Source organism: Mytilus galloprovincialis, chromosome 12 (genome assembly GCF_965363235.1).
Source record: "Mytilus galloprovincialis chromosome 12, xbMytGall1.hap1.1, whole genome shotgun sequence".
NCBI classification, from domain to species: domain Eukaryota; kingdom Metazoa; phylum Mollusca; class Bivalvia; order Mytilida; family Mytilidae; genus Mytilus; species Mytilus galloprovincialis.
Window position 1 is genome coordinate 39,015,617 of NC_134849.1, and position 26,553 is coordinate 39,042,169.

General features: G+C 31.8%; 1 long non-coding RNA gene across 1 annotated transcript; it reads right to left on the minus strand.

Moving 5' to 3' along the window:
• Positions 1 to 5,398: 5,398 nt before the first annotated feature.
• On the minus strand, positions 5,399 to 26,052 carry LOC143054811 (uncharacterized). Its single transcript, XR_012971826.1, has 3 exons — positions 25,927 to 26,052; positions 6,895 to 6,966; positions 5,399 to 5,534 (listed from the first exon to the last, which is right to left on the minus strand). It is a non-coding gene; the product is annotated as an uncharacterized LOC143054811 (long non-coding RNA).
• Positions 26,053 to 26,553: the final 501 nt, after the last annotated feature.

The following is a 26,553-nucleotide window of genomic DNA, read 5'->3' on the forward strand; positions in this document are numbered from 1 at the left end:
TTTTCAAGTTAAATCAGTCAGCATTTTATTTTCAAAATTTCTTAATCGCCCACAATTGGCAGTTCTTTATCGTATTTTTGTTATTTGAACACAATTGATCCCCCGGACAATTTCTATCACAATTTCAATATTTCATCAACCATACATTTATACTATTGACCATGGACGTATAACTAATGTTCAGGTCTACGTCCTGTTTTGATTAATAAAACATAAAAAATCAAATAGCTAAAGAAGATGTGTTCTCGTTTATTCGGAAAAGTATTATTTTTTAGATTCTGGTTAATTATTTGTAAAGGAATTTGTAGAGCCTCAAAACGAACGCACAAAAATGTCGTTCTACAACTTTAAAAGTTGAATGAATTTCCCACGGTGTTCCAGAAGGGTCACAAGAGTTTACATGTGTATCGTGGAATTGTCTTCGCACGGCAACTAAATGTTTTTAATCTTTTAACACACAGTCTTTGATAGAACCATGCAAAATGCATATAAAAGGGTCCACATGACATGTCAACCAAATGAAATGAAATTGTGCACACATGTTAGAGAGAAAAACAAATCTAACTTTAAAATTTTATTTTAAGCTATTTTTAGATTTAACAGCGCCATCTTCTGGAAATGCCTGTATTTCCAAAAAAAATATCTCAATTTTGTTACTCTGACTATGGTAGATAAGGTTATGTTTAACTGGTATTTGAATTGATTTTTATAGCAAGCATCATTCAGTAAATATGTTAAAGCTTGAGTATTGCTAAATTTTGAGGCTGACCGATACAAAAAAGGGCATTTTGGACATACTTTGGATACTTGGTAAAAATATCATCAAAATGACATGAAATCTCATAAAGTACTTTGAATTTTTAAATGTTTTAAATATTTCTATAAAGGTTTACATGTGTACTACAAGTTTCATGATTTTTTAACTGGGGTCTCTTACACCGTTACCATGGCAACGGGATAAAAATGGGTTATCTTCATAAATTTTCCACAATAATCTGTGTATTTAATCTTGAACACTTATTTATCGTTTGACACTATCTCATGATATTTGACATGAAGGTGTATTACAATAAGACAGTGTGTCTCATAAAATGAAAACTGCCAGTTGACCTTGATCTTTGACCTCAAGGTCAAAATATTTGATTTCTCCCCCCCCCCCCCCCCCCCCCCCGTCTTTTTTTACACATCTTTCTCTTCCTTTTTTAATACTTGACACATAATGTCAGCACTATATGTGATGTGTTGTGTACCATGGATAATGACCTTACTATTTGACCTTCAAGGTCAAATAAAAGGTCATGGTCAAATAGGTTATTTTATATGTCAGCCTAAAACACAACATTCTGTCTTGACATGTCAATATGAAAAAGAAGTGTACTGATTGATAATGAGACATGACAATTAAAATGAAGTGGTAGTAAGCAATTTTATTTTATAGGCCACAGAATAGGCAAGACCTTTGTAGTACAGCTAAGGGTTTTTACCTGGGGTCATGTTACGCTCCCTCATATAATGATGTTACCGTTTAGATTTTATCTTTTAAAAAAATTCAGAACCCAATCCGTACCCCATATTTAATCTTAATTGCCTGTCTAGTTCATCATGAGGGTCGTGCCCTGCCCCCTACATACAATTGATGGTTAAATAGGTTGAAATATGTTCATATTAGACCTTTTCAACAATTTCTACACCTACAGTTGAGCACGACTACGACAGGAAAGATGTGAGGGGTCGTCTCAAAAATAAAAATTGAAAATAATACTATGCATCACTAAGAGATTTAATGCTGGAAATGTATTTGATTGACAATGATATAACGTTCCAACTGAGTAAAATAGCATGAATTTTTAGATTTAGAATGAAAAAACAAAGATCAACTCGTTTTTGTACGGTGAAAAAAAAACAAGAAAAAAAAACATTAAAAAAACAAAAAACAGCGATCTCTGATCGACTAAAAAGGAATCAAATATGAAAGCGAATCATAATTTCCACCGTGTGAAGGCCGTACACAGTATCAACATTGTCAGGACTTGGATCAGGCGCACAAAACATGCGATGGGGTTTTACTAATCTAATTAGATACAAAAAAACTCCCTTATTCATGGTCATAGACGGAATTTAATAAGAAGCATGTGTACGAAAAAATTAAAAGAATATAAATCCGGCAAAGATTTGTCAAATAAAAAAAAAACAGCGAAACAATTTCTGACCCGTTGACCACAAAGTAATATATACAAATGACAGCGTAACGTATAAAACCAACGATAATATATATATATAGAGTCTATAAGAATCTGCCAACCAGTAAACTTAATAGGTATTGGATCATCAAAATTGACAATACTACACAAACAGGAAAAATTATATGAGTCTGAAAGATTGTGTAACAATACCGATAAATAGATGGAAAACAAAACACTAAAAAGTGTTGAATATCATTGCACAAAGATGGAAAAACTGAACAGATGATATAAATTATACAATAATTGCAAATATTTCGGCTCAACAAATGGCCTTCTTCGGTGAAAAACGTTTTAACAATAATGATATATAATGTATAAGGTGTAAACATAGATCACTAATAATACAGGTAAGTTTTGGTCGATTGATTTTAATCCAAAATTCTGAATATAATAATATAAACACTAGACTGTAAATTTAATTATTTCTTTCTATTGATTCCATCTGGATGGAGGACACCCAGTGTTTTTATCCAAAAGTTCTCCCGATTGTCCCTTTGCCTATTTTGCCATGTACAATCCTGTTCGATCACAAGGATCTTCATGTGATCAAAATATTTCAGATTGTGATCTGGTAACCTGAAATGTTGGCCGACAGGAATATACGTTTTTTTTGTGAGGTCACTCCTGTGGCCATTGAGGCGTTTGTGAAATGGCTGCATATATTCACCAACATATTGGAGACCACATCTAGGACACTCAAGAACGTAAATCACGTTTGAGCTGTTGACATTGCAGAAGATCTTGTATGTCTTTTATGTGGTCTTACTGTGAAATGTTGATGAATGCTGCAATTGGTTGCAACATTTGCAGCGCTTATCCCCACAGGGCTGGCAATTATCTACAGTATGTTTAGGTTTGGAAAGGTCAGCACGGACAAGTATATTTCTCAGGCTGTTAGGTTGTTTGAAGGCAATCATGGGAGGCTCAGGAAAGATTTTGGATAACTTCGAATGTTTTCGATTGCTGTCCAATGATCACGAATGGTCTTGAAACTATTTCTCAGGCATGGATGGTAGGTGAGCACACATGGGATTCTTTTACTTTTCTGTTTATCTTTGTAAGTTAGCAGACTGCTTCTGGGGATGGATTCCGCTTTTCGAAAACTATTTTTGATGTTTTTGTGTTTATATCCCCTTCTTTTCAAATGTCCTTTGAGCTGCCCCAGACGTTGTTTTGCAGGTCTTCAGAGGAGCAGATTCGCCTTATTCTGAGAGCTTGGCTGTATGGAATGCTCTTCGTGCAGTGTGGAGGATGGCAACTTCAGGCGACAAGTATTGATGAGTATCTGTAGGTTTAGAGTATTTATCTGTGTTTATTATACCTACAGAGAGGGTGCTAGATGTATCAAGGAAGTTTATGGTGGAATTAGATGTTTCATGGGTGAATTTGATGAAAGGGTTTTGATTGTTAGCATTTGTTATAAAAGTTTGTAATTTTTGGTCTCCCTTGTCCCATTTCATGTCAACGTCATGTATATATAACCCGGAACCGCAATGGTACTCAGAACCGTGACTTGCATGGTAAAGTTCGATGGCCCACGCTGAAATGCATGGCGATTTTGTGACGCTAACCGGTTAATATATACGCTGAAGTGTGATGGTGGTTACGCTAAAGTACACTGGACTACCTGTGAATTCAAGTAAAATTATATATACATGATTGGGCTGTTTAAATGAAATAACATCATTCAGATTTGACCAAAGTAGCTTCTCATTTCGCATTTAAAAGATTTTTCCATTTCTGTTTAGGTTAAACCAAAGAATTTTAAATATATATGTGTTTAAGTCTATTAATGATAATTCTCTAATCAGTACATGTAGTATGGAATCAGAAAGTAGGGTGTTCAAGGGTGAACATAATATGATTCAGCGTGTAGGTCTGTATGTTAGTCATGTTTCCCATCAAAAACTGAAAAGAAGTCAACAAAAATATTTGAATCATTTTATTTGCCGTATAAAAGGTTTATGTCATACTTCCGAACAGTGGTTAGCTCATATGTAAACCTAATTCATCTTTTGTGTCGATTTGTTCCTCAGAATTTTCCGTTTGACCATGCTGATAATATTTGTAATAGTTTTGTAATCTCCTCCTGTACTGCTCAAAACTGTTCAAGTCTCGAATCGATTGTTATTTTATTTTTCCTTTCCTTTGTTCGCAAACAAACTTGATCTACAAAATCTTTTTTTCCTGCTTTCAATCAATGTTGCATTTGATGTGATATTGTATTTGATGTAACGTTGTATTTGTAATCATCATAATATTAAAACGTCATGCAAAATCATCGGACTTCAGCAAAAGTGCCATCGTATTTCGATAAAAAAACATCGCACTTCAGCGTGACCGTTGCACTTCAGCGTGACCGTCGTACTTCGCGCGTCTAAACCTATAATATCGTTGGATAACACATGCATACGTGTACATGCAAAACATAATTCTTCAAAGAAGTGTCTAAATACAGAACACTCGACATTTTCCAAAAGACTAAAACATTTCAACAAAACGAAGTAAATCATATAAATAATACTCAAAGGTAATCCACATATTTAGATGTATATAATACAAAAAGTGTTTTTATATTATGCACTTTATCTTTGATTACATATTAAACATATAATAACATGTACTTGATACGGCTTTTTCTCTAGATAATTGTAGTGTTACATGTGCTTTCTGGTGTTTTGTCATATGATATGGCCAGATAAATACAAGATTATTGCATTATTTACATACTTGACGCAGTTGATAGCTCCCGTGTTTTCTACTGAGTTCAATTGGTTGTGAAAAAAGAGGAAAATACTGTAAATTCAGAAATTATTGCGTGCACTTATTGCAATTATGTCATTTTAGACTAGAAGGCAATTTTCATCTTTGCGATATTGGTATGAATAACACATCGCAATGCATTGTAATTATACAGTAGTGTTAAAGATCTTTATTGTAAAGATACATACACTCAATCATCAATATTTATATTTCAGAGCGTTCCATCCTGACACGCAATGCAACATTAAAAACCAATGCAACATTTAGTAAGGAAAAACGAAGCAGTGTTAATACACCGTCTTCTGAAGAACATCTTTATTGTTGTCATATTTAACGTAGTAAGCATCATAAGAGAGAGAGACAGGGAAAGATTGTTTATATATAGTTACCAATAACCAAGTTGTCGACAAGCTACTGTAGCATCAACATCACCAAAGAAATCGTCACACACAGTTCCCCATTCGTGAAGTTTAAAAATTTCTAAACGTCCTTTATTTTCTTGAGAACTACCAATTATGCGTAGATCACCTGAAATTTGAAATATAAATTTGTGTATCTCAACATGATATTGACCACCATAAGTGATACAACTTGTAGTTGTGTAATCTTCCATTCTAAATACCAATAACAAAGGGTGTAACATAGAGAAGATGTAGTTTGACTGCCAAAGAGGCAATTTTCAACAAAAGACCAAATCCCAGAAAAAAAATCAATAACCTAAGGACACCGTATTACCTTTAACAATGCACAAAGTCTTTACCGCATAGTCAGCTAACAAAGACCCGATGATGACAAATGTAAAACATTTCAAACGAGGAAATTAATTCCTCAACAGTTAGAACATATGAATTATCTTCGGTGAATTTTTAAATAATCAGGATAAGACCGAATTAAAAATACTCATGATATCTGACACATAAGTGTGTTCAACATATTTTAAGTCGACGTACTTGCTAAATAGAAATTATTCACCTCCGTGCTTTACAAAGCAACTAACATGTGTGTTTTATTGATGGATAATTCAAAGAATGTACTTTTTATACTTAAGATTTTTCATTTCAGATATACTTTTTTTCATACCAGGCTTTTAGGATAGATGTTCATTGAAGAAGTGTCTCTTATCTTAATATATGATTGATGCATCTTCGTGAAATAGCAACATAGATAAATGCAAATACAGTTAGACAGTGTTCTAAATACAACAGGATAGAAGTATTGAAAACCGAATGGTGAAGAAAATTTCAATATAAGGCAAGAACAAGTGAAATTATCTCTCAGATGTATGATTGACTAATGATGAAGATCGATATTTGATATAATAATATGTATGTTTTCAATTATTTATTAATTTGCTCAAAATCATCATCACTTTTTTTTTAGATGAGGTAAGCATTCTGTCTCTTAAAGTCAATCAGCTTGTTACTGATTAAAATCTATTAAGAAAGTACTTTTTTTTCAATCAATCAGGAGTTTGGTATAGTCAGATTTGAAACACGTAATTTTTAAGATGTTACAACAATGCAATATGTCAAAAGGACTTTCAAGTTTGAGCAGAAAAAAACATCACTGTGGAAAGCTATTTCATTTGCATTCAATTGAGTAGTGCTCAGTAACTTCTCGGATTAGTAAATATAATGCAGAACAACATCTCCCTAACAGTTTGAACATATTGATTCTCTTCGGAAAATAAATTAGTAATAACGCTTGATCAAAGTTAATATATTCATAATTCTGCACATCTGCGCGTGCTGAACGGGTTTTAAACCTCCTATTTCGTTCTTATGGACATACTTATGAGGTTCAAAGCATATAATGTAGCAATTAAAAGTGATGATACGATACACCTACGGTACATTAATGAATAAATATCCTGTTTAGTTATACTCACCTGTGACCTGGCAATTGGTCAAGCATATGTGTCCTGTTATGCACAACAGACACATTAGTCCCTTCATCATTCCTGAAAAGAATATACAGTAATACAAATATATTGTATGAGTTTTACTTTCCATACAAGTCACACTTTGTAAGATTAAACCATTAGATATAACCAATGTGGTTCATTACATTTTATGAACCGCATAAACGAACCACAAACACTGAAAATCAGGTTCTTGACTTTTGACAGGGACAAACAAATGCAGCGGGTTTAAAAGGTATTGATAGATACTAACATCACCCTTACCTGAAACCATAGTGAAAATCTCAACAGAAAAAGATACACTATAAAATAGCAATTGAAATGGTTTACCTCAATCAAAAGATATATTAACACAAACAAGTGCACATACACTGAACGAACACATTTGATCTATGCAACAAATTAAATACAAAATCACTAAAATAAAAGATTAGATGTTTGACAATTATATTGCTTATTAATTATTTCTGTATACTTTTGAAGAGTTAAAAATTATTTGAATTGAAATATTACAATTTTTTATGCATGCGTTATTGAATAAGTACATTATTAAATGATTTACATGTATACATTTATTACATAAAAATAACATGTAGGAGATACAAAAAGTCATTATATTTCTAATACTACTACATTACAATATACGTATTATTTAATTTATTTTATATCTACCATTGATAAAAGTATATATCACTCCATTTAAAAAAAAGAATAATAATATTTTAAGCTCTAGCTTTTTTTTCTTATTTATCATTTTATGGTTTTGATTGTATAAAAGAATTTGTACTTAATTTCGTTTGAAAATGCATACATGTTAGAAAATAAATTGATCATAAATCAATTTAAAACTATTTATTTGAGTCATTGTTGTTCTATGTTTGACAAGAGCACAGAAAAAAAGATTGCAACCCATCTTATGTTTTTCGAAAACTATTTCAAATTATCGAACATTTTTCTTCTCTCATTTGATTATGCGATCGTTCTACGTGAAATAAGAAGATGTGGTATACATGTCAATGAGATCTCTCAAGCATATACCAAATTACGTAGAAGTTAACAATTATATGTCAACATACAACTGTACCCACTACTCACTCTTAACCACTAGCCTATCTTAGAACATAGGTAATGTACTCATCCATGTTTAAACAAAATAATTTCTAGAAATATATCAGTACCATAGTACACGAATGCGTCAAATTTCTAGCAAAGAAGCTATGGTTTTGTGTAGCTTCCATTATAAAGAGCAGATATCTTACGTTAATCAAACGAGTTTTCTGTAAAACATTTGTGTATGGAAGAGAGAAACAAAAGTTGATATGACATCGTTTGTAAATTTTGGATAATGTCAGTTCCCATTTACATGTTTCACTTCCAGTTTACGTTTTAATCTTTGAGGCTAAAAATGCATTCTATATATCTTGCGTCTGTATTGGCAGCCTTTTGTTGTTGCAAAAATAGTAGAAAATAAGTTTTACATGTTTCACCAGGACCATTTTTTCATTAAACTATGTTTTAAGAATGGTGGAGGAATTTACGAAAGCCGAGAAGGCTCACCTATAATTCAGAATTCAACATTCGGAATTCAGAATTCGGAATTCAGAATTCGGAAATATTCGTTTTATAATGTTATAAACTGAGTTATTATTGTAATAATTACTATTTGTTTTCATTGTGATATGAAAATTTAATACCTGTCTTTATATCATCTACACTCCTTCTTATATAAAGAAATTATATTTATTTGTCCATGGCATAATCTATATAGGAGGGTTTGCTTTCATTTCAACTTTGTGTGTTTACTGTACTACGCTGTTTATATTCCTTGTCTTTATTTACTCTCTAAAAACATGCATGTTCATCAAACCCCGAAAATATCTTATTTCGAACAAAAAGCGAAAATCCGATAAGCGTTGAAATTAAATATAGAATTACAAAAAACTGGGGTAGTAAAAGCTTTTTCATGATCGAAAGATAATTTCTCTGGCACAACTTTGTAAAAAAAGTATTCTCAATTATCCGTATTTTGACATGTAGATACGGACCTCCATATAGTTTATATCTATAATTTGGAAGGGATTATTTAAGGGGAAAAAGCAAGGCGACAAACAGGTGACACGGATTCCAGCACTGTTCTAGCTTTGGGCTTTCTCTCTCTCAATACTATATTACATGCCTATGAGTCTAACTACAACCCCTTTTTTGTCATTTGCCCTTGTATAAACGCGGGTGTTGCTAAACGGCGGAAACGGATAACGGAACGGAAACGGAAAAACGGAAAAGAGAGAATTAACATTTTGTTGTTGTTGTTATTTTATCTACATACAGTCAGGAATCTACTTCGTCAAAATTATCTCCCCATTACGCCAGTTCATTTTCTCAATCGTAGAAATGGAAGCCATTGTAGGGATGACGCGCTTCCAATTTTGCTCTTGAAAACCGATAAATTTATCCACATAGCACCATTACCATCCTTATATGTCAGTTGTATTTTAAAAGACAAATGTATCTATTAGCTAATGAGCACCAGTTAATGATCTTGTCTGCATTGATTCAACTTAAAACTATTGTCTGATCAGTTGTCAGGTGGAATTTTCGAAAATTCTTAAACATTTAAAAAAATTCCAATTAAATATTTCGAGGAAGGGCAGACTAAAAAAAATCAGTGCTTGGGGATTATAAACCCTAGTTATCACACACAAAAAATAATATTTTTTCGAAGATATGCATTTTCATCATCCAACCTAAAAGACTGTCGTCAAGTACTTTTAGTAAAAATATAGCTATTCGAACACACCTACTCTGTTTTTGTGATTCATTAGATAGGTAATTCACTTGACCCATATGTTTCATCTTTTCGTACTGTGATTTTTTTATGTTATAAAGTCAACCTAGAGCTTTAATATATAAAAATGATAGAATCTGAAGCGAGATGATATATCAAATACTCTTGATTTGTACGTTTTAAAGACAAAATATACACCTCAAACACGCCCTAACATAAAAAGGTGCACTCGATTTTCTCTTTTCGATACAATTTTTGGAATTTTTTCTGAGTCACATAATGGAAGGACAGACACGAAAATTACTGAACTAATAGATTGATATGTTCTCCGTCCGTGGTAATTTTTTTTTAAATCTGAGGTTATGCATTTTCTACATCCAACTTGATAGATACCAGTGGCGGATCCAGAACTTTTCCTAAAGGGGGGGGGGGGCCTGCTCCAGTCATGCTTCAATGATTCCCTATATAATCAACCAAATTTTTCCCACGAAAGGTGGGGGCCCGGGCCCCCCAGGTTCCCCCTGGATCCGCCTATGGATACCCATGAAAATCACTCACTATACTCACTATATACTTCACTACGTTCTTGCGGCAGTTGCTTGCGGAAGCATAAGAATGAATAAATCCAACATTGAGTTTTATCTGGTTTCCTGTAACTGTTCAATTTAAGTTTATATGGCGCTTTTTCAAAACATAATATTAATATGTCTGTAACGTGTCTTAATCGATGTTTTGGCGCAATCATTAAAGACGCCACATAATTGTAACTGGGATATTTAAGAAAAGCATTAATGATATTATAATAATTTATCTGATTACGCATTATGTTGGATCATACTTTATGATAATCTTTTAGGTAATGCATGTTATAGATAATTAGCGCAAATGCATAAATATCTGCTCAGGTATTCCGCCGGTATTCATGACTGGTTTATGCCAATTATCTTGAAACCCGTATTTAAAAGATTGCTAAAACCTTTAAAAAAAAATGATCAACAAGATAAGATCTACATACAAGTCAAAGTTTCGTTATAGTAAGAAGACTTTTTTCAAGTATTGATTGCCCTTAAATGTCGCCTTTTTTAATCATGTCTTGTGTTTTGGGTTAAAAAGTAAAGATAGAGTGATTTTTGGCATGGTTTATTCAACTTTCAAGTCTATAATGTTGGAGAGTTCCCATGATTGTTTAGATGCACACAGACCTAGATGAAATGTCGACATACTTGTTGTGTGATTTTGTTAATTCAGTCGTTATTGATTTTTGTAGTTCTTTCCATTTCCCCCTTATATTCTATCCATAGAAATATTTCTTTCCGTGTTCCTTTCCGTTTCTCTTTCCGTTCCGTTTCCGTTTCCGCCGTTTAGCAACACCCGTATAAACGCATGTTTCTGGAGGGAATTTACTAGTTCCGTGAAACGTTTTCTCGGAAAGATGTTTGATTGTGAAAAAAAAGTTCAGAGATATATTATATCCTATATTTATTTGCAATCCCCTTTCCACTGACGTGATAAGAACGTGTACATATCTTGCTGAGAAAGGCGATATCAATTTCTCACGATGTCAAGTTAGTGTGGTGGAAGCAAACTTACACAATACTGAGTACATACAAAAACGCAACAACAAGTTTGAAACTTTTATTACAGTTACTCCATTATCTACTATAATAACAGCAACAAAAAAATAATAACCTTGGGTATTGCACATGTTTCTTAATTCATTTGGATCGATCATAATAGTTTAACGAGTGAGTGAATAAATTTTGCTTAACGTACAGAAGCAAATAAACTATATGCATATTCCTGATGTGAACATGTGAATAAATGATAAATAAACTCTGCTTTGCGTTTGTCCGATATGTTGAGCCGGATACCAATTTCAAAGTCTTTTGATTCATCAGCGGACAAAGGTACGAACTTACGACATTCTGTACTCGGACAAGCATGTTAACAACGAGACCATTTAGTTTTTTAAGTATAAGCATGGATGTTTACTTCCATGGTATAATATATTCTTCCCTGAACAAATATTTTTCATAAAGTCCTGGTATTCACATAGCTACAGATATATTTCATGAGAGATAAATTGTTTCAATCTTTAGACAAAATAATGTTCCATTTGGTGTTGCGTTTTAAATGACACTCACTATACAAACGGAAAGCGATGACCGATCATAATAGCCTATCAATTTAATTATTACAGAACTATTAAAGTCATTATGTATGTTTATCTTAAACCAGCAAATTCTCAAGGTTCTAATACTATAATCTGACAAGTAAATAACCTGTGTATTCCTTATCTTTATCTTTATCGTGTATTTAATTTGAAGTCGGTCGCTGTTGAACATGTTGAAAGTTAGCTCTTATAATAATAATAATTACTGTATTTAAAGAATGTGACTCAATTAGCATTCACTAATCTACCTTGAGACCCTCACAAAAAAAATACAGAACACATATTATAGATATTACAGTCTTTGAACATATCATGCTATATATATAAATGATTGTCTGTAGAAAAAGGAAAAAAAAAATTATCTATTTAATTTATTTCTCAGACTTGTATATAAAGATGTTTTTTTTTTTTTTAAACTTATAATTGATAATAAATAGTTAATAACTTTTTAAATATAACCAGTAATATTTGTTCTTGTACTTTAATTTATGATACTGTCATGACGAGTGTGTAGGGAGGCACGCGCGGGAAATGTTTATTTGAAACAGTTGATTGACATACAGTAACACATGCGGTGATAATTTTCATTTCCCACATCACGTATCTTAAATTTTGACTTGACTGTATTTAACTTAATAAAAAATTAAGTTTTGTAATCAATATTTTTCTTTTTAACATGCTCCAAATTGTCCACCTGACAGGACGGACTTCACCGGCCGTCAACATATACTTAAGGGTACACCAGATGAATAACGGAGCTTAACGGATATGAACGGACACGAACAAACGTATAACGGATACAACGGATGATGAACGGATCTGAAACGGATAAATGCCAATTGAAAATTTTGCGTCGGAAATGCCAATTATTGGTATGTCAGATTTCTTAAGGTTCATGAATTCTTATTATTCATAATCGACCTTAGGGTAAGGGCGATTCTTCACAATCAAGCAGCTCTTATTCAGGTCAGCCACTGACCTTTTGCTGTATTTTGAAGAATAAACTAAAACCAGTTACGGTCCGTGTAACACTTATCAACTCAAAGTTTTAAAAAGTTTTGAAATTTTAGATTTTTGGAATTTTGATCAAAGTTTTAAAATATCAAAATTTCAAATTGTGTTAAAGTTTTGGAATTTGAAATTTTAACCAAATTATTAAAATATCAAAATTCTAAATATCGTTTATAAATTTGATATTTTAGAAACTTGATCAAACATTTAAAATACTAAACCTAACGTGCAATTTTGATTATTTTACTTTTTGAAAGTTTAATTTTTAAATGCTTGCTTAAAATATCAAAAATATAAAGGGGCGACAAGAGGGGTACCTGTAATCAATGATGTAAACACGGCTCTGATAAGAACTATTCTTAGTTATGAATAAATATCATGACATATATCAAATCATTCTTAATAACAAAATAAATAATGAAAAGAAGAAGTCGGTTTTTTTTATGAAACATATTATACATCACATGGGATAACAGTATCCTGAAATTTTAAGGTTGTGCATCTATCAAAAAAAAATAATAATTAAACCTCTTTAAACCGGAATCAACTACGTTGATTTAAATCTCTTATATAAGGTTTAGCGTTTGAGATAAATAATTAAAAGCTATTTTGTGTTCCCAGTGCCCAACATTTAGAAATATCAGTGAAAAATGACCAACTCGCAGTAAACCATATAGTATTATTCGCCTTTTTGACGTTTCTAATGAAGGTAGATCCAGAAAAATCGCTTCGGTCGCATACAACTTAAAACGTTTTCCTTTCTTGTTTATCGATTGTATGATGATATTATATTGCCTTTTATGATTTATTTCAGTTCCAAGAAATGATACGGAAGGAATACTTAATATATAGCGTCGCAATGAAAGTTGTGCTAGGCGTGTTTCAGCTGGCCCCTAGACAAAAAAGTGTACTGGTTCAGTGAATATAGACGTAATACTAAACTCCGAAATATAACAATGAACTAAAATCAAAATCATACAAGACTTAGAAGGACAGAGGCTCCTGGATTGGGACAGGCGAACAAATGCGGCGGGGTTTAACATGTTTCGTGAGATCACAACACTCCTCTTATACCTCTATCCAATAAAGAATGAAAAACACACAATAATACGAACAGTAAAACGCACTTTAATAGGTAATACAAGTCCTATGTCAAAATAGGAAACAAACTAAGAAACTAATGAACATGACAATGATAATAAAATAACAAAGGACTACAATATATATAAGACTCGCAGTTACTATCATCCGCCAGCTTCAGACCTCAACTAAACTAATTGAAAGGTTTTATATGTCTTCATTATGCACACTCTCTCCCTGATGCATTTATTGCTAATTTGTTCCGGAACATTCATGAAATATTTTTCACTGGCAACAAAAAAAAATCGATAATTTAAAATATGTTGTTTACATACAAATTACGAAGAAACGTAAGATTCAACTTCCGAGGACAAAGTTACCCTTATAGATGGATTTAAATATGTTTTAACTTCACATTGGTCAACTTGACACCTCTTTAATTGTTTCGTTCTTATTTTTCTTGAATTTCAAATTTCAGTTTCAGCGTTCCGTCGGTGAATTCTTTACTTAAAATTCAGCGTTTTACATTGTACTAGTTTTTCGAGAGCAACATTGGTGTACGGCCAAAAATGGAAAAAATCCATCATGCAGCTGACAGTTTGGCTTCTCTTTGTACGCCCCATTCTGACTGGATGTACATGTGTACTTTTAGTTTGCTCAAAGTCGATTGTCGTACGATTACTTAAAAATACTAAAATAACAAAATGCAAATACGGGACAATAATACCCTTTAATACAAAAAAATCTATTCCTTTTGTTTACTATTATAAAACAGTGGTTGATTTAGAACCTATAATGGATCTACGTGTATGATAACCAGTCCAAACGTTTTCGTTAAGGTAGCAACCATTTAACTTTAAAAGTGGGGTGAGGTTGTTTTGTAGAAGCACTAACAATTTTTTTCATCGCTATTAATCAACTTGTCTGGTTCAAAATTTAACACTAAAAGGCATGGATAATTTTTCTTTTGTCCTCTGCTGGCACATAATATTATATCATCAAATTAGGGATCAGAATATTTTAATGTGCCATTATCGAAGCCCCTAGTGGTAGTATCAAGTGAAAAAACAGGGACTATCTAAATATTAGTTCCCCAGAAGATTACCATTTATCGCTGATAGAAACTTTGAACACAATTTTCAACTTTCAAAATGCCGGCACCTACAACTGGATAGATGGGTGCCTAATGTAGTACATAAACATGAATGCAAGTTGGGTGCTTAATGTAGTACAGCGGTAACTATTAAATACATATGAATGCTCGTGAAAATAATGTTTATGGTATACGTTTATATATATATGATATGAAAGGTTTCAACTTTTACAAAACCAGAGCTATACGTTGGATTTAAAAGTTTTTACTTTATTTGGCCTTTTCAATTTTATTTGACTTTATTTGCCTTTGTAACTTCATTTGGTTCGAGTGTCAATGATAAGTCTTTTGTAGACGAAACGCGCGTCTGGCGCAAAAACCGGCAAAATTTATATTCTGGTATCCATCTATGATGAGTTTTTGTAGATACCTTGTAACAGTATCTTGGTTCCAATTTGCTGATATTGGATCTTAGTACCGTCTTAATTTCAGCGTAAATAAGATTATATTAAAAACCTCCCACACTGTGGACTAGCACAACCTTAATTAGAACACCATGCATTCAGTATCATAAAACCAGCAGGTAAAATGGTCAATATCAGAGCCGTACTCTGGTTTTTAAATAGATTATCTTCTAAGAAATATTAATTTTGTCATCCAATTTTTCACCGCTTACAAATGTCCGTTTTATTTCATACATAAACTTTTAAGTATCAATATGTTTTTAATTCATATTGTTTCGTTTCGTTCCGCTTTTATTTCGTTTTGCTTTTTACAGGAATCCCTCTTATTGCCCCTTTTCTATTTTGATATTTTAAGCAAACATTTAAAAAATCAAACTTTCAAAAAGTGAAATAATCAAAATTGCGCGTTAGGTTTAGTATTTCAAAAGTTTGATCAAATTTCTAAACTATCAAATTTCTAAACGATATTTAGAATTTTGATATTTTGATAATTTGGTTAAAATTTCAAAATTTCAAAACTTTAACACAATTTGAAATTTTGATATTTTAAAAATTTGATCAAAATTCCAAAAATCTAAAATTTCAAAACTTTTTAAAACTTTGAATTGATAAGTGTTACACGGACCCAGTTACACCTAAACATTTTGAATATTTATGCGATGTACATGTATTATTATTGTCGCCTTTAATTTGTCCGTATATATTGTTGATCCGTTTTATCAGGTACGCTTCCGTTAGGTGTCCGTTTTATGCGGTACTCGTCCGTTGGATGTACATTCGACATCCGTTCTGTCCGGTACGTTTCCGTTTCTCGTACGTTGCATATCCGGTGTGTGTCCGTTAGGCATCCGTTACACGTCCCTTTTATTCGGTCAGTACATCAACGGACTCCCAACGGGTAACAATTTTGTCAACGGACAACTTTTATTTTCATCCGTTAGGCGTCCGTTCGTGCTATCCTGTAAGGTGCGACCGAGGCTTTACAAATTGAGATACTATTCATTACTCATCCGTGCGCGTTATCCGGTACAGTGATCAGGGCACGGACAAATGATCTTTAAACGTATCAGAATTTCTTAAAAATATCTTCAAAAATGTAAAATTTAGATTCCACAAAAACGATGATAGATTTCAATAGTTGAAATTGAAATAGCTGAAGAAATTGAAGAAATTAGATTTTAAAGGATCAAATGTTTGTATATGTGCGTTTAAAAAAAACACTATTACGGTATTGTTGTATAACCGTCAGTGTCCGTCCGTCCGTCGTCCACACTTCGGACAATATAACTCAAAAACGATTTTTTAACTTTAAAACATCTGTGCAACCTTGCATTATATTTTGCCTGATAGGAGCAGGCAAGGTGACGTTGCGTTAGTCCTACAACTATTATTCCGATATCCAATTATTCCGACAACCCATTACTCCCGACAGCTCATTTTACCGACAATGCATCTACTATAACTTTTCTAAAATGACCAACTCCATTCTGCATATTATTTGTATTTGTCCGTTTTTATTCCCATTACTCGCCTCATGTTGGATATTTGCTGGATATTTGTCTCAGTTCCTTGGAGATACACATTCTCAATAATTGACCCCATAAGGATTATTGCCCTTTGAAGTCATTTTTTTTGCAATTTTTTTGTACATTTTTGTAATCTTTTGCAAAATTCTTATCCTCAGAAACTTTAGGGCCAAATTAAACCAAACTTAGCCTGAACCATCCTCAGGGAATGTTGTTTAGCAAAATGTATCTGAAAACCTCGCCCATCAACCAAGATGGCCGTCATGGCTAAAAATGGAAAAGGGGGTAAAAAACAGTTAAGCTTATATCTCTGAAACTTAATCATCAAGATCTATCTACCGCTGAAATTTTCACACGCATCGGACAACCGGCTGTTTGATTACTTCCCTGATTGGTAATTTTTAGGACATTTGGCAGTTTTATTCTTTATATTCTTGCCTATATAGTTCTTGAGTGTCCTTTGTTTAATATGCACTGCAGCACATAGACCAAGGTGAGAAAAATAAAGCCTCATGTTTTGTTTGTCATCTCTTCTTTTCAGATGTTCAGTAGATCCAATTGTAATTAACACCTCTTGTCATCGTTACAAAAACTTTTTATTACCTTTGATTCTGACTTAGGAGCTACCTTAGTCTTATAAACAATTGCTGGAAAATTTGTCGGATTAATTCGAGTCAACATCAATGTGTTGACTTTTGAAGAGGGTTAATTACTTGGGGAGTATGAAACCTGCAACAAAATACAGATGAATAGTTTTAGATACGAGTCCGATAAAGTGATGCTTAGTCTAAGGTCAGTACTGCAAAAAATATCTTTATCTGATTTGCATCTTTTTCGTTTTACAGTGAAAATATCCACCTGGATTCGCATCTATGGTGAAGAAGAACTGATTAATATGACGTTAAACGGTTGTTTGCTTCTTCTTTTTTTCGAACATGATACATTCGGGGGTGGGGATAGGTAGTATTTGTATTATCGTGTAATGGACATATTTTGAGGGAGTTAATAGACTTTGAAACTAGGATTGAAAAACAACGTAGTGGTGTATGTTAGGACGGTGATGAGGGGGACTTTTTGAACCAGAGACCTACAGGGGTAGATTCCAAAACGGCAAAAGCACAAAGATATGGCGAAAAGAACCCCCACTATAGATTATATTTTGGACAACAAAATGGATATAAACTATTTATATAAGGTGGAGTAGTTAACATAAAGACAGGCATACAATTTTCATATCACAACTAAAACATATATCAATTATTACAACATGTATGTTATAACACTTGATAAAAATGATTTCCCAATTCTGAATTCCGAATTCTGAATTCTGAATGCCGAATTCTGAATGCTGAATTCTGAATTATAGATGAGCCTTCTCGGCTTTCGTAGGAATTCCCTATTTAACAAATGTTACCCTTTGAATGAACGGAAATTGAACCCCTCCAATCATAATGATAATGTAGAGTTGCAACTTTCATTCATTTGTGTTATATACACGATACTGGTTATACACATTTCATATCGTTTTGCATACTACTTTGTTAGATTCGTGCATTAAAGCAGCAGATTCAGAAAATGGATTTATTACAATAATAATATTGATTATATAATGATTTGTGGGTATTAATCAGAAAAGGTCTACGCTATACTTAGGTCGAATACTCTTTGTAAATTGGTAACTGTCTAGTAGTAAATATGTTCTATACTGTGATATTGATTTCTGTTTTTATTCTAATGTGTTTTAATACTTTGAACGAATTTTCATACTGAACATGTTTAATCACAATAAACTGAAGAAGAAAAAAATGCAAATCAAGTTACTATATCAAAAGACCTTACGGTGACTTATAGTTGTTAATGTCTGTGTCATTTTGATTTCGTGTTGACAGTTGTCTCGTTGGCATTTATTCCACATGTACCTTTTTATATACACTACTACAGTTGTTAAAATCAGTATATTGGCTTATACATTTATATACAATATCGTTGAATATGCACGCTTTCCTTAGATTTTGAGGAGATGAAATTTTAACTGCAAAGAATGCAAATTCGTGTTTGTATTTATAAATGAAACACTAGTCTAATAATATCAATGATATAAAAAAAAACATATCCTTATTTGACAGTTGCATATCCTCATAAAACGGGTAGTATTCTTCCTCTTTTAGTATATTTTGTTGAAACATGGTTACATAAGTGTAAACAAGAACAAAAGTAAACAGGGCATGATAAACCCATTATAGCGTGGCTACGACATGAAAAGAATATGACGTCGAAAACATTTAAAACTTTGTTTGAAGTTAGTTGTATGTGGCAAATATATATGATATTTATTCCTTTTATAGAAAAAATAGTCTGTGACAATGTACGATAAACTTGTTTGTATGTATTCAAAAGGTAAATGTGATGTTATTAAATGTATAGTTGGTAACGGTGCATAGATACCATTAAAAATGTATTATCCAATTAACCATGAATTTGATGAGCATGACAAGTGTGCTCATTCAAAATTGAATGACTGAACAATACAGGAGAGAAAAACATGTAGAACCTGTGTTGGACAAACCAAAAAGATATTTTTCAATATGTTACAGTATATCCTGTTTTCCCATTTTTTTTTAATACAAAATATGATCTCAGCTTTCTACACATTTTCAAATTTATATATCTGTGAGTTCAGACATCAATAACACATGTTTCCTATATTATCACGTTTATTTTTAGGAAAGTGTAATCATGCATGAGCGAGCCGTTATGTTTTAATTCATATCAAGTGTCTCACTTATCAAAGTGACAGTTATTCTCAGAAAACCTTCGATTACTTCTTCTAAAGAGAAACTTATTCGAAACACTTTACAAGTTTTACTATTAACCAAAAGCATATATGAAGTATTGCTTCAATGATTAACAATGGCTTCTCATAATTTGTTAACCATATTTTTAATTCAAATTCTTATATGCTTACAAAATGTGTACGGGATGTAATATCATATCAAACAGAACCAAACTGAGGATAATAATAAATTAAAATCTTCTGTGTGCATTAACTTGGTGATACTACACACTTATATAACTTAGGAAAACAAATACAATTGAGTATACACATTACAAATGTAATTCATATTTGGTAAACTCGTTCATTGTTTAAAATATATATTTAAATAACACTTATATTCTAATTCACCAGCTCAAATGAATATAAATTACATTATAAATAAAACAACACATACATAGGATAAGTGTGCTTACAGATGTAGCGGCCTTTAATATAAATGTTACATTCAATATGATTCTCAAACTAAAGTCCTTCACTATAAATTCAGGCACACTATCAATCCAATCATACAAAAGCACAGTATTATACAGTAACACAAAAAAAAATCGCCATTGTTCAATTATGGCGCGGAGACATACTTGTATGTACACGTTCTATTAATACAAGACTGACCCTCACTATTGTGTTTATCTAATACGATATGGAGTATATTAGATTAAAAATATGAATGTTAATTAGGTATATTTAACAAAGTAAGCAATGCCTTTATATTGAATGCGTTGATCTCATCAAACTAGTAGAAATAAAGGCAACAGTAGTATACCGCTGTTCGAAATTTATCAATCGATTGAGTAAAAAAAAAGTCGGGGTTACAAATTAGAACTGAACCAAACATAAGACGAGAACTACTACATAACAGAAACACAACATTTAAATGTAACACACAGAAACGAACTATAATATTTTCCTGACTTGGTACAGGACATTTTAAGAAACAAATGGTGAGATATTGTGTCATGCAAAAACCTCCACACAAGACTAAACATTACGTTCAGATGAAAAAAGTTCGAAAGCCAAAACAAGTACAAAGCTGAAGCATTGAGGACCAAATGTTCCAAAACAATTGTGACCAATACGGCTAGGTTTTTCTGCCTGGAATAAAATCATCCTTATTATTTAGAATAATTCACATTTTTGCAAACAGCAAATTTTATAAAATGACTATAAAATAGATATACATGATAAAACCGAAGTGGTCATTAAATACAGAATACAAACAGATACATTACATAAAACAACATAAAAAGGCACAAAAAAGGCACAGCCGAGTTAGCCTTCAACGCACAAAGTGACGTTACATTTAAATTTCTAAAAAAAATCTCAAACATAAGATAGAATTAGGATAGAATTCAAGATTAGATTTGTAAGACTGATATAACATTTATTAATAACAATGCAAATTACAATACTAATCAATATCAAATTGTGGTAGTAATAAGATAATTAATTGTATTATCTAGCTATTAAAAACTAATAAATGAACTGGTTGATTAATTATCTTCCCCATAACACACGAATACAGCAGAAAAAATATGATTTACAATACAAACGTAGAGGCATTTGACAAAATCCGATGAGAATAACAAATATAACATCAAAACTAAATACATGAATTTGTGATAGAAAAGTACCTTGACAGGTCTTATAGCAATGCGAATTCAGACTTAGCAAAACAGTCATAATCGGGATTTAGTCACGTTAGTTGATTAAAAGATCAGACGACGTAATGACAAATCACATTTATAATGTAGTTAGTTTTGACAAAGACACATCATATGGATTAACCAATAAGTGATGGTGTTCGTACCATTTACGGAGTGTCATTTTTTTATGTCCTCCTCATAGCTTTGTAGGGGCAGTTTATGCGTTAGGAGCAAACTCATGTATATGAAGTCCGTATAGTGTGAACATGCACCATAATAACGTATCATTTGAGATATGTAAACATCTCATCAACACACTATTTGTAATGATTAATAGAAACACGATGGTATCTCTACCCCCATACTGGTTGGATTTGATTTCGTTTCGAATACTTTATATCGTCATATCTTTAATAAGGTAGTCCGCCGGCTCTAGAAGGACACACTGATAGGCCTTAAGTAGACAAGACGCTAGGCTGACATACCAAATATTTTATTATGATTTATAGGGTTAATGATTCCCATAGAATTGGTTCTAAAAAATAAATTTGCGAGCAAGGAAAACTTTAAACAAATCATAATAACATGTTTCGGATATAAAGGATTTTTAAATGAGCTACATTTGTATTTACAGTCATGTAATACGCTATGGGTGAAATGTTTGAAAGTATTTAGTTTTTGTTGCTAGCATATGATTGTCGGAGTACTTTTTGTGTTGTTTTGCATTTTTGTCTGTTTATGTGTTTACCAACACGAAGTAGACATCATATGTACATTGCGTATCTGTTTTTATACTTTCCAATTATAATGAAGGCATATTTCAAAAGGGGTACCGAAATAACCTTTCAACTGCTTGCTGTAAGTAATGAAATAAGGATATTCAAATTTTCAACAGATACAACCTCCAAAACATGTCATTCTTTTAATCCGTTGCATTTGATTTAGTTAAATAATATACTCCATTACTGTTTTGATTTTCAATGTTACGTAATTTTTAATGCCCTTTCACCATCGCATGTGACGTAATTTGTAATGCCTTTTCACCATCGTATGTGACGTCATTTTCATAATTTACTGCGTTGAGGCCTGGACTGAGTCGGATGTGTCTATTCTGTGTTGGTCATTCATTATGTATTCGTGTTTGTTTTATGTAATGAGTTAATACTTCAGTTTCATTATGTATATCTGTTATATTCATTTGATAAAATTTACTGTTTGCAATAGCATTTATTGTTCTAAATAATAAGGATGTTCTTATCCCAAGCATAAAAACTTAGCCGTATTTCACACAACCTTTTACAACTCTTTATCTTCAGTGCTGTACAACTTTGTACTTTTTTTCGCTTTCGATCTTTTATATCTGGGCGTCACTATGAGTCTTGTGTGGACGAGGCGCGTTTTTGGCGTATTAAATTTTAAATCTGATGCTTTTTGTTATTCATTAATCATGTGTTTCTTTGTCTAATACGTTTTCCTATTTATTTGTATTGTAGTCCTGTAATATTATGTTGTCATTTCTATGTTATATTTAACATTTCCATTAAAGTGCGAGGTTTGGCATGCCACAAAACCATGTTCAACCCACCATATTTTCCTTTAAAAATGTCCTGTACCAAGTCAGGAATATGGCCATTGTTATATTATAGTTTGTTTCTGTGTGTGTTACAATTTAACGTTGCGTCGTTTGTTTTCTCTTATTTTTGAGTGTAAATTGACATTGCGATAAGACGTGTCACGGTACTTGTCTATCCCAAATTCATGTATTTGATTTTGATGTTATATTTGTTATTCTCGTGGAATTTTGTCTTGGTCCGTTTCTGTGTGTGTTAGTTACATTGTAGTGTTAAGTCGTTGTTCTCTTATATTTAAGCGTTTCCCTCAGTTTTAGTTTGTTACCCCGATTTTGTTTTTTGTCCATGGATTTATGAGTTTGAACAGCGGTATACTACTGTTGCCTTTATTTGAAGTTCATATCAATGTAAATCTACCTTTCTGAATTCATATTCGATAGTTCTTGTTGTCTCAATGAACCTCAATCTTTTATAAAAATCTTTTTTTTAAGTTCATTTATAAACCATTGTTGATTTAAAGGACGTAAATTGATTACGTCGTAACTACGTAAAAGATGTTGTTACAAATTTGAGTATAAACCGCAGCTTATCTTTACCATTTATCTACGAGCACTTTGCCGACAACAGTATATCATATTTTGTTTGTGGATTGTTTTTGTTTTTTTTTTTAAACTATATGTGATATAAAACAATATATAATTTAGAACTAAGTCATCGATGTTATTGTACATCTATAATACATTTAGATTAAAGAATGTTTTGTTTTAATACAGACTTGATCACGACTTAATGTCAGGTCAGCACGAAGAGCTTTACAGTGATTAAGTCAGTACAATAAAATGTCTTTAATTTTTTTATCAGTTGTTATAAAAAAAAAATCTTAAAAGGAAACAACAAACTTTTGTATTCCGTATTATCACGATCAATTATACTTGACGTCACATATTCCAAAATGTCATTTGAGATTTGTCTCAGTGGGGTAAAAGTGAGTTTAAGTATTGACAATGCATTTCGGTATTTTTGCTTTAAACACGCTTTTAACAATGTGAAACATAATAAGAAAATACCGGTTTGTCAAATGTCATTATTTAAAAAAAAAATCTGAACCAGCAAATATGTTATACATGCTAATCAAATCTTTGACTGTATACTTGTTATCTTCGAATAGATATATTGCTAACAAAAACATGTTTTTGTAATTGTACGGTTGGCGTCATCATCACAACGATACTTTCACTTGAGATAAGCACTAACTACATTATGTATGTTTTAATACTTTTATATCTAATTACTTTCGCTTTAGTTGTTTTTATTTCAATCAGTTTTATTTAGTTTTAAAAATGGACCGTTGAAACGTGGAAGGCATTATGCGATGATATTACACTTTTATGTATTCTGTAATTGTTCCTTCGGCTTTAAAAAAAAACTCTACATATTAACAATGAAACAACATGTATATGTACTTAATTTAATGGCCCTAGTCCGAAAAAGCACTCGGTTTGTTTCAGTAAAATAAAGAAAAAGATTTACAAATACCTCATAATCATAAGCCTAATTATAGTCACACAGGACAATGTCATAACTGTGTATATTTGATTGTTTTGTTTTATAAGCGTCGGTGATGCGATGACATATGTTGGTCACCATGTTAGTGGTGTGTCGAATAATAATCATTACATTTTATAGTGTCTAAATAGGTTTAAAAAATATTTTGTCCATGAAACAGAAAAAAAGAAGACACAATTGAACAGCACCAGACTTTTTAAAATTATCGCTTATCAATAAACCGGGAGTTATGTAGTATGGTAAACAGTAAATCACAAAAATACTGACTACAAGGAAAATTCAAAAAGGAAAGTTCTTAATCAAATTGCAAATTAAAAGCTCAAACACTTGAAACTAATGGATAACAACTGACATATTCCTGACTTTGAACAGGCATTTGTTATGCAGAAGTTATCAATTAATTGAATAATAGTATAACATGTGTAATGAAGATAACGCACACGTTGAAGTTTATATGTTTTTTGCGTACATTCAATACATTGTTTCTTATATTTCCACACAATGAAGCCAAGTTGTTTAAACTAAATGAAACAATGGAAAGTATTATAAAACATTTAAAGAATAAAACAAAGTCTTACGAGTGAGTCTTATACCAAATTCACCAATTGTGTATTTTAACTGTTCAATTCGTTAGGATTATTCCTTGACATATAGTATAACATTATCATTATAACAATCGTGGACTTCACCATTAATTTTTTTTATAGATTTTTTTTTTCATGTCACTGGCAAGGCAAATCAAGGCTCCTCGTTAATCTTACGGTTTAGTTAAGGAGAGTAGATCTTGTGTTTTCATTCGTTTTCTCTATTGATAGGTTGCTTATTTGGGGAGTTCTTTAAAAGAAAAGAAAATAATTGATTATTTCTTTTGGAAATGTCTTTCTCGGAAAACTGTACCCCTATAAATGCTATTGGTTGAGTAAACAAGTTTGTTATTATAATGTAAAATGTAAAGTTTTCTTTTGTTTAGTATTCATTAAATAGCTCATCAGGTTTTTATAACATTTTACATTTCAAAAGAAAAAAGAAACTCACATGAACATAATAATTTGTTGTAATCTGTTGTTTCAAAGTATGTCTTTTTCATTATTATGATGTTTAGTAGTTCACACGCAAATATGCAAATTTATTACAGTTTTCGAGGTTATTTAATTACAACAAATATTTGTGAAAATAATTAGAATATTTGTCCATGGAACATATATCACCAAATGGTGAAGATATCAATAATAATAAATTTTAAAATCTTACCGGCCAGTATTATATCTTATGCCACAAACATAAACTTCAGATTCACACTTTCTTATCCATTGGCATTCGCTAATGCAATGCGGATGTTGAAACTTTATACTACAGAAACAAAATTTAACCTTGTACTATAAAACCTTCTTAAAATAAACAGGGATTGTAAAGACGCAGAAAGATAAGTTCAGAAAATAACAAAAGATAAAGGGGACTTAACAATTCGTCGTCTTTGTGCAATATGAAAATGACGTAGGAAGCATTTAAACTATTATTTACCTAAGTTCAGTTTGTTAACTAGTGGTAATATGTATCTGTCAAAAAATGTTGTATTCAAACAATTAAATCCCCATATCTCAATTGAAATGAACAGAATATTAATTTTTTTTTTTTTTTCAAAATGCAAGAATATTCACATTAATGTTAACGTAATGGTTGACACATCTACATTTAAACATTAAATATATGATCGATAGAACATTACTTAAACAACCTATCAAACACAGGCACAAAATAAAATAATAGCGTACATGTATCTGACTTATAGAAGACTAATTAGAAGGAAAACTTTGTTTTTTAAATAAATGCAGTTTAACTGACTTATTGGACATTATTATGTTAATTTCTTTGGTAAAT